The 10,412-nt window shown below is 47.6% G+C and overlaps 1 long non-coding RNA gene across 1 annotated transcript; it reads left to right on the top strand.

Moving 5' to 3' along the window:
- The first annotated feature begins 6,606 nt into the window (after positions 1-6,606).
- On the top strand, positions 6,607-9,127 carry LOC144369136 (uncharacterized). Its single transcript, XR_013428590.1, has 2 exons — positions 6,607-6,773; positions 8,756-9,127. It is a non-coding gene; the product is annotated as an uncharacterized LOC144369136 (long non-coding RNA).
- The last annotated feature ends 1,285 nt before the right edge of the window (positions 9,128-10,412 follow it).

Genomic DNA, 10,412 nt, shown 5'->3' with positions numbered 1-10,412 from the left:
GAAGGTCATGTCATGTAATATTTTTCATGCAGCTGTGTTTTCACTGTGTACCATCCCATGAGGTCAGCTGTGGAATTTTCCACTGGTAGCATCACAAAGGAGATCCACTCTTTGGATTTGGGGATATTTCTGATTTTCTTGATTCAGATTGGAAATATATATATATACATACATATATATATATATGGTTTTTGATGAAAATTCTGCATTTGATGATAATGAATGCCATGCATCTAGGAATCTGTAGACTGCAGACAATGAATGGATGCCTACTGTTGTCTGGACTGGTCTGCAAAGTCCTGTAGCATCTGAGCATGTGTGAGGGCTGTACAGGTCTTGCCAAAAGTCCAGGTCTGATGATCCTGCACAAAGCTGAGCTAGTGGTCTCCAAAACAGCATAAGGGCCAAGGAGAAACACAGTTCCACACAGAAGTTGGGAAGCTACCTTATTAAGGTAATCATATGTATGGGATCCTCTTGCTAGGTCCCTTTTTCCATTGGGCCAGAACTGTTTTCTGAATGTGCTTGCTGAGAAGAGCTTGGAATTTTCTATCTGAAGCAGTTTATGCAAGCTGATTCCACTTGCAGGAACAAAGTGTGTTCTCATTGACCACTTTGGGCTTTCCCTGGTTCAACTAGAGTGTGTCAGAAGCACTTGTAATGATTGGCATTCACGGTTTCACATTGAAGCCTCTGTGCCATCTGTCAACCACTGATGGCTGCAAGTGGGGAATGGAAGCCATTTGCTGCAAGCAGTTTCAACTTGCAAGACTAACTTTGTTGTAAGTAGGCACATGGTGTTTTCTTCTGTGTGAGCTAGAAGAAAGAAAAATTGCTCCTTACAGGTGACAGGCATGCTTTCACATTGAAGCCTCTGTGCCATTGATCAAAAACAGTTCACTCATTTGGGTACCTGCACTTCAAGTGTATATTGTAAACAAATGTGATAAGTGGATGTCAGTGAGACTTTGGAGAACTGATCTTCTCAGCTGGTCCTCTTTCCTCCTGCAAGTTGGTGATCTCTTTCTGGTGCACTTTGTGTTTCATGCCTGAACTGTGCTCTGAATGTGCTTGATGAGAACAGCTTAGAAGTGCAGAAGTAAAACTGTTTGTGGAAGCAGCTTCAAGTAGCACAAGCTAACTTGTTCTCAGTGAGCACATGGGGATTTTTCCCAGGTTGAAGAAGTGTGAATGAGAATGGCTTCTCAGAGCTGGTAGGCATGTTTGCATTTGGCAAACTTTGCCATCTGTCACACACAGTTCCTTGCATGCAGAAACCTGCATTTCAAGTGTTCTCAGAAAGGTCCGATGAGTGGGTTTCCATGGAATTTTGTGGAGTTCATCTTTTCAGCAGTCCTCGTTGCCTTCTCAAAATTGGTGATCCTGGGTGCAAGGCCTCTCTTGTCAGCCAACATTGTATTTTGGGCCTGACCTCGGTTTTGAATGTGCTTGCTGAGAGTAGTTTGGGAGTGCAAAAGTAAAGCAGTCTCTCAGCAGCTTCAACATTCAGGAGCTCATTTTATTCTCAGTGAGCACATTGGGGTTTGTCACTACTTAAACTAGCATGAAGAACCACCGATTCTCAGAGGTGGCAGTTTCCCTTTGAAGTGTTTGTACAATTGGTCAGTGCGAGTTCAATGCAGGCAGGCACTTGGATTTCAAGTGAATTCTGTGACAAACAATTGAGCAATGGATTTCAATCCACCTTGGGGAATTGCTCTTCCCAGTGGGCCCACAGTTCTCCAAGTTGCTGACCTAGGTCCAAGGGCACTCTTGCTAGCACTCTTTGCATATGGGCTGAAACTGTGCTCTGAGTGTGCTTCCTGAAAATATTTTGGAAGTGCAGCACAGAAGAATTTTGGCAAGCAGCTTCCACATTAGGAAATGACATTTTTCTCATCGTGCCCATTGAGCTTTGATCCTGGCTGAAGTAGCCTTAAATCCAATGGCTTCTGAGAGCTAACAGGCACAGTTTTCATTGGAAACAACTGTGCTCTTGGTCAATGGTAAGTTGGTTGCTGTCAGGCACCTGCAGTTTCAATGAGTTTTTAGAAAAAGGAGACCAAGGGAATACAATGAAACCTGTGCAATTCATTTCCTAATCAATGTTGGTGATGCTAGACCAGAGTGGACTTTTGCAAGGATACTTTCTCATGTTTTTTGCAGGAAATGTGTTCTGAATGTGCATCCTGAGATGCATATGTAGGGGGCAAACAGAAAAATTTTGTGCACAAGTAGCTTTGTTCTCAGTGAACACGTGGCGATTTTTCCCTGGTTGAACATGTAGGAAGCAGAACCTCTTGTCAGAGATGATGGTACCATTTCACTTGGAACCATCTATGCACTCAATAAAGCAGAGGTCATTGTAGTCAGACTCATGCAATTTCAAGATAGTTTTTAGAATCCATTTGAGGAATGGATTCCAAAGAATCATGGAGGAATTGAACCACCCATCAGACCTATCTGAGCAACTGCTCCAAGGTACAAGGGCTCTCCAGCTAGTGCACTTTGGATATTGAGCCTGCACTGTTCTCTGAATGTGCTCAGTGAGAAGAGTGTGAAGTGCAGAAGAGAACCAGGGTGTGCAAACAGCTCTAGAGTGTGAAGTGCAGAAGAGAAGCAGGGTATGCAAACAGCTTCAATTGCAAGATGTAAAAGTGTTCCTAGAGAGCACATTGGGATTTGGGCTTGGTTGAACTAGTAGGATTTGGAACCCCTTCTTAGAGCCAGCAGTCCCGGGCTTTACTTAGAAGTTTCTGTGTCTTGTATAAAGCAGAGTTTGTTGCTTGTGGGCCTTTCATTTCCAGTGAGTTTTCAAAAAAAATTGAGAAAAAGATTTCAATGAAATTCTGGGCCATTGATCTTGTCAACCGTCCAACTTTCCATGTGAATACTGGTGATGATGTTAGGTCCAAGGGCTCTCTGGGTAGCACAATTTGCACTTTGGGTGTAAAGTGTTGACTGAACGTGCTGGCTGAGAAAAGCTTGGAAGTGCAGAATGGAAGCATTTTGTGCAGGCAGCTTCCAATTGAAGGAACGGTCTTGTTCTCTGTAAGCACATTGGGTTTTGTTTCTGGTTGAAGCTGCATGAAGTCTTTGGGGACCAATCCAGATACAAAGTCTAGCTGTTTCTCTTTGGTGGGTCCAACGTGAACTAAGAGGTTCTGGGGTACAAGGGGCTATTTCCTTGAAAGGTGTTCCTGTACTGGACCTCCTGTGCATAGACGGTCCTCAGGGAGGAATCAGTGGGGAGTCTTTGGTGGAACAGTAGCTGGATTCGGGGGCTCTCAGGTCTGTGTCTGAGACCTGACCTGGCAGAGGCTCTCAGTTGTGGGGGATGTTGGGTAGTGTATTTTTTGAGTGTCACCTACCACGCCTCTGCCCCTGCCTCTCCAGAGCTGAGGGTCCCTGCTGATGGGAAAGTATATTACGCCCTGGATGGAGGAGTGGATTATAACTTTCTTCTTCGGGAAACAGCTGCCAGCAAGTCGTTGAAGGTCAAGCCAAAGGAGGTAAACAGCCACCTTCTTCAGTCTTTACTCCTGGTGCCACTCCACATCCTCCAAGGGGACAAGAACCTCAGGTTCTGGATGGATGTTGTAGAATGCCCACAGAGCCAATGCCAGGCTGGGTGGGGTGCAGGTGCTGGGCTTTGCTGATGTTGTCATCCCCCACAGTTCTTGGAGCCTTCTGTGGCAGTGGCATCCAGGACCCCAGCAGCTGTGAGCAGCAGCTCTGCAGTGGCTGCAGGATCATTGCCCCAGGCCACCCAAAGCAATGAGTGCTGCATGAGAAAAGTCACCAGTAGCAGCTCCTCACTGCTTCACTCCAGCGAGCAGGTGGAAGACAACCGCTTTATTTATATCCTCCTAGAGGGACAGAGCGAGAGAGAGTCAAAGCGCATCCTGGTAAGCCCGACAGTAGGGCTGCCTCCTGGGTGTCCACACAGTGGAAGGCAGGAGACACAGCCAACCCTGGGGCTATGGTGGGAAATAAAGAAGAGAGAGGTCTGTCTTAAGGGCTTGACCTGAGGAGGGAGAGCATCAGCATGCCCAGCTCCAGTGGCGAGTGGGCCTGTGCATTGTGGGTTTTGCAGGCCAGAAGTGCAGACGGAAGTGCTGTGGACAGATGAAGGCAGAGATATGTCCAGGGTGTAGGCTGCAGTGCCTAGAACTTGGTATTCTCAATGAGTGAGGTTGGAGCAGAGGAGGTGGCAGTGATTTGTCACATGTGTAGGATGGGATGTGTTCCTGGTGGCAGGGAAGAGAACCTCCTTAGCATGACTAGGTGTAGGAATTTGGGGTCGGGATCACCTGGGGGGTCATGCCAAAGCTTCGGAATGTTAGCCTTTGCATGTATGTAAATGCGGAGCTAAAGGGGTTCTTGGCAGAATTTCTATGGATGTGCAGTAGACACGCTAATGCTGCAGGTGTCCAGCTGCAGAGGAGACATGTTCAGTGACTGCCAGTGCTGAGTCAAGTACATCATTACAACCAGACCCGCACCGAGCTTCCAGAGCCCAGGGCCTCTCAAAGCTGTCATGAAGCACTCAGGTGCACACTCTTGTATCTGAGTCTGTTTTGTGTAGTGGCAGTCAGGACCAAAATTTTCAGTGCATCTGCCTCTTCCACCCACAAAGGCAGCCTGCATCCCAGAGCACACTTGGTGCGCAGATCCCTGGCCCATTGCTCTCATCTCAGTGTGATGAGAGTGTGTCTGTGCACAGGCAGTTTGGTCCTTTGACCTGAGTGGAATGTGGCTCCCCAGGGGGAGGGGAGATGGCAGGTACAGGCAGATATTTGTACCAGGATTGTTCTAGTAGCACATTGCAAGAACCCAGGGGGTATATGGAGGATACACTCGGGTAGCAGGATAACAAGATTGTGCCCTTTTATATGTAGCTGATATTTCTCCTGAATGTTTGACCACAGTCTTCTGGGTAGCTCCTCTAAAAGCCATTCTCTGATGACATTTATTCCACCCTGATCCAGGTGACCAGTGTGGATACAGTGAAGAGCCTCATCCGCAGGGCCTTGGACCAAAATTTGTTGCAGCATGAGGATGTGGACAACTTTGAGCTGCTGAGTATGATGTCTGAGGATGAGAGTAAGTAGGACAATCAGACAGTGGGGAGACATGATCCACAGTGGGCTCAGGATAACTCACAGCCAAGAGAAAGTGGGCCTTGGCCTTAAAATACCATAGTGTGGTGGGCCTGGCAGAGACTCTCAGGGGTTGTGGGTGTTTTGTGGTATAATCCTTGAGTGCCACCTAACAGTTCTCTCCACTTCGCTCTGCAGAAATCAAGGTCCCTGACCACTCACTCATGTATCTGTCCATGAATCCACAAATAAAATATTATTTCATTGTGAGGAAACGCCGCGAGGTCAAGGGAAAGGAGGTAAACACCTACCTTATTCAAGCTGTACTTGTGCTGCCATTCCACTCCCACCTGGGGAAATAAGAAGCCTGAGCACCTGGACATATGTGCTAGAAGCCCATAGAGCCAACTGACAGGCTGGGGTGGCTTTCTGTTTCTGGGTTTGCTGATGTTCCATCCCCCACAGTTCTCAGAATCAACCTGCAAGTCCTCCAGGCCGCTTTCCCACAAGCAGGTGGGAGACACCTGCTTAATTCGTGTCCACTTAGAAACACAAAGTCCAAAGATGGCCAAGACTGTTTTGGTAAGCCTGGGAGCAGGGGTGTCCCCTGGTGCTTACACCTGGGTGGGGAGCAGACACTGGTCCAATACCATGGACTACTCATGCCCTCTTGAATTTGGAGCTTCTGGATGATCAGGAGGATAGAGGGGAATCAAGAAGGGAGAGGTCAGTGTGAAGGGCTGGAGCTGAGATGAAGGAGAGCAGCAGCTTGTCCACTGCCATGTCTGAGGGAGTCTGTGTGTCAGGTGGCAGCATGCAGTCCAGAAGGGCAGGGGCAGGTATGGGTGACAGATGAGAATAGGATAGGACCTAGGTTGCAGATTCCCTTGTATGGGATGCTGACGTCTATGGAAGAGGACAGCAGTGTGAGGTTCTGCATGTTCCTTGAACAAGGAGCTGAGAGAGTCTCTCTGCAGAGTCGATATGGATGTGGAGCAAGCACACTAAATGTCCAGGTAACCCAATGACCACCCTTGCTGGATGAGGTGCCCTCCTACACCCCAGCCAGCACTGAGCCTCTGGAGGCCAGGAGCTCTCGTGGCTATGTTTCAGCACTCCTGTGTGTGGTCATGTTCCTGGGTCTGATTTGGGCCCTGGCAATCCAGACCAAAGCCTGTAGGTTTTGTGCCTAGGCCATTCCCAATGCCGCCTGCATCCTCGGGCAGACCTAGGATCTTGGAGGCTATTGTCCCATTCCTTCCAACTTGTGGGATGAGATTGCATCTGTATGCAGGTAGTTGAGTCCTTTCACTTCGAGAGGAGTGCAGCTCCACAAAGAGCAATGGCAAGCCCAGGAAGTCCTATGTACAAGGATTGGGCTAGTAGCCTATGGGAAGAGCCTACACAATGAGCAGGAGGTCACCCTCAGGTAGTAGGGTCATGGATGTTGCCCTTGTATTTAGAGTGGAGGTGCCTCCAGAATGCCCCTGCCCACTGTCCTTGAGTAGTCACTTCAAGGCCCATTTCCTGAAGGCCTGTCTCCCATGCTGCTCCAGGTGACCTGCCAGGATAGGGCTCCTGTCGTCATCCGCAGCGCTCTCGACCTACACTTGCTTACTCAGGAGAAACCGGAGGATTATGAGCTGGGCCAAATCATCTCTCACCGTCAGAGTAAGTGAGACAATCAGATGGCAGAGAGCAAGGGTCAGGATGTGGACTCACGTCAACTCTTAGCACCAAAGAGTAGTCTCTGAGCCCCAAGAACACTCCAACAGGTGTGTTGGGTTTGTGCACAAAGACAACTGCACTTCTGCTGGTGGAAGGTCTTGAGGTCCAATAGTGTACCCCAGTGGATATTGCGGCTCCCCACCAGGTACCCTCCCCTGGACATGGACAGGCATACAAAGCTGACATCATTGAGGAGTGAGGAGGAAAGCCTCTTTCCAGGAGCAGTATGCTTTCATGGTCTGGGATAGGAGTGGTTTCAAAGGAACATGGGAATGCATGGGCTAAAGATGGAACTGGCATTTTGTCTGAGGGAGTCTGTGTGTCAGGTGGCAGCATGCAGTCCAGAAGGGCAGGGGCAAAGTCCAAAGATGAAGCAGTACTATTGAAATCCTTCTGTGTGACCAGAAATCCACTTCCTGGGCAGAGCATTGCCAGGATTCTAGCAAGCAGTAACAGGATGAAATTGGGAAGAAAACACAGCCTGGGAGACAGCCTGAATCATTTGTTTTTGCATAAATTCCATGGTCTTCCGCACCTGAGTCCACTTGCCAAGGAGTGATCACAATAGCCAGGTTGTGATCCCTAACTAAAGTCAGATGAGGGCTTCCTGAGCACGTAGCCACAAAGCTCATCTGATAATAATGCCAGTGCTTTTTCATTGGTTGGTTGGTTGGTTTTTGTGAGCCAAATACCACAGCAGCCATTATCCCAGCCTATGTACACTGAAGACCACCATCCCTATGAGTTCTAGGATCACTTGTCTCCTATCTTAACCTTCTGTTAGGTTAGTAGAGTCTATGGAAGAGGAAGTCTGTGTGGGGCCTTGGTAGCCTAAGAAATTCATAGCAGAGATCCCCACATCCAACCCAGAAGGGATGGAGAACAGGCTCTAGGTTAGAGGAGGTTGACAGGAAACAGGTTTTCAGAGGAAGGAGAAGTGGGCTGTTGTATTCTCCCACTCGGGGTCATGGTACCACTGGGTCATACACCATGTTGGAGGGAAGCAGTCCCTTTGCTGGTCTTTGGAACCATTGTTCTCAGTAGGGCAGCATTTGGAATGTGGCCTCCATTCTCAGAAGCCTGGTTCACATGGAGGCAGGCTCCACCAACACAGAAGCATGGCTCTAATGTGGTATCCGTGCTGGTCAGCCTGTCCTCACTGTGGCCATACTTGAGGAAAATAACTCAGAGGAGGAATCCTAGGCCTTTTCTCTAGGTTTCATAGCATTCTCTTTGGTTGTGCACTGAGGCTGTCCATAAAGCTCTAGTGTGTGGCAGTGGAGAGCTCCTCAGCCCTTGCCACACAGGCATAGACTGGGAGAGAGAGAACGAGGGTGGCAGAGAGGGAGAGACAGAAAGATGGAGAGGAGAAGGAGGACCTCTACTTGGAGAATGAGGATTCAGTGGAGCCTACAGGAACAAGGTACTGTTGCCCAGGGCGCACCCCTGTTTAGGTCTTCCTCCAACCGTGCTCAACCTTTCTTCCAGTCCCTCCCACCTCCCAGTAGTGTATTCATCTTGAATGAGAATTTCATGTTGACATTAGAGCACTCACCATCCAATGCTTCCCTCCAAACCCACTCATGAAGATGGCTCATGTGGGGACTGAATCTTCGGCACAGGAGCCTTTTGTGGGAGATTTCAGATGTAAATGTAGTGGTGTGCTTTGGCAGATGCAAGAGGACCTGAGATGTTCTGGAGTCCAAAGCCTTTGGTAGGAACCGACATTAGGTGTGTTGAAGTGCTCTGCCTAGTTCTTCCTCAGGGAGGACTGTGGAGGCTGTCTTTGTTGGTATTGGTGCTGAATTGGAGAGCTCTCAGGTGTGTGGCTCTGGCCTTTTCTGGCACAGGCTCTCAGATGTTGGGGTGTCCTAGGGAGCACCTCCTGAGTGCCACCTTCTTTTTGTACAACCCTCTCTCCCCAGAGCTGAGGATTCCAGCGCAGGCCAACATATTTTATGCCAAGAATCCCCTCAAAAAATCCAGCTTCGTGCTGAGGAAAAGGAGCCTCTCCCAAAAGAATGATGAATGGATCCAGCCTCAACCTCCCTCTCGTTCTGCAAAGAAGGCTCCAGCCCTCCTGAGGATGCTTGCAAAACCATTCTGCTGCTGTGTGTCTGGGCGGGGCTGAGGCAGCCCAGAAATATTTACATTGATTACTATTTGCTTCAAAGTTTGAATCTATAGTTTGCCATTGTCTTTGACCTTGTTTAGTAACACAGTTGTTACTCTATCCTGTATTTGTTGTTTCCATTAATATATTATTATTTTAAAATATATATGTTTTTGTTACCTGATCTACTCTGATGATTTGAGTATACTAAATGTAGCAGTGTTTCCTAACGGACACATCCGAACCAACAGGAAGGAATGTTTCATTCTATCAGCAAGAACTTTGGTTTTTAGGAGTTTGGCAGATGGCATTATCTGAGTCAGTTTTCCAATGGGGGCAATGAAGTATCAGCTATCATGGTACAAACACAAACAAAGACACACAAACACACACAAGAGCACACACACTCACTGAGAGATAGACAGCTGGAGTTGGTCTCTGCTGAAATACTTTGGAGACGTGGTTCTGATTTCTCCCATTTTGGAGTATTTTCAATTGCACAAGGTGTCTTGCAAATGAACCCATGTCTGAGGAAGACATGCATGTGTACTTCACATGCCACTTTTCACATAGCAGGAAGGTCATGTCATGTAGTATTTTTCAAGCAGCTGTGTTTTCACTGTGAACCATCCCATGAGGTCAGCTGTGGAATTTTCCACTGGTAGCATCACAATGGGGATCCATTCTTTGGATTTGGGGATATTTCCGATTTTCTTGATTCAGATTGGAATGATATATATATATATATATATATATATATATATATATATATATATATATATATATATATATATTAGTTTTTGATGAAAATTCTGCATTTGATGGTAATGAATGCCATGCATCTAGGAATCTGTAGACTGCAGACAATGAATGGATGCCTACTGTTGCCTGGACTGGTCTGAAAAGTCCTGTAGCATCTGAGCAAGTGTGAGGGCTGTACAGGTCTTGCAAAAAGTCCAGGTCACATGACCCTGCACAAAGCTGAACTCCTAGTGGTCTCCACAACAGTGTAAGGGCCAAGGAGAAACACACTTCCACACAGAAGTTGGGAAGCTACCTTATGAAGGTGATCATAGGTACGGGATCCTCTTGGTAGGACCCATTTTCTATTGGGCCAGAACTGTGCTCTGAATGTGGTTGCTGAGAACTTGGAATTTTCTAACTGAAGCAGTTCGTGCAAGCTGCTTCCACTTGCAGGAACAAAGTGTGTTCTCGTTGAGCACTTTAGGCTGTCCCAGGTTGAACTAGAGTGTCAGAAGCACTTGTAATGATTGGCATTCACAGTTTCACATTGAAGCCTCTGTGCCATCTCTCAACCACTGATGGCTGCAAGTGGGGAATGGAAGCCATTTGCTGCAAGCAGTTTCAACTTGCAGGACTAACTTTGTTGTAAGTGGGCACATGGTGTTTTTCCTGTGTGAGCTAGAAGAAAGCAAAACTGCTTCTTACAGGTGACAGGCATACGTTCA

Source organism: Ictidomys tridecemlineatus, chromosome 12 (assembly GCF_052094955.1).
Source record: "Ictidomys tridecemlineatus isolate mIctTri1 chromosome 12, mIctTri1.hap1, whole genome shotgun sequence".
NCBI lineage: Eukaryota > Metazoa > Chordata > Mammalia > Rodentia > Sciuridae > Ictidomys > Ictidomys tridecemlineatus.
The sequence above is the reverse complement of the archived record's forward strand: the minus strand, read 5'-3'. Positions and strand labels throughout refer to the sequence as shown.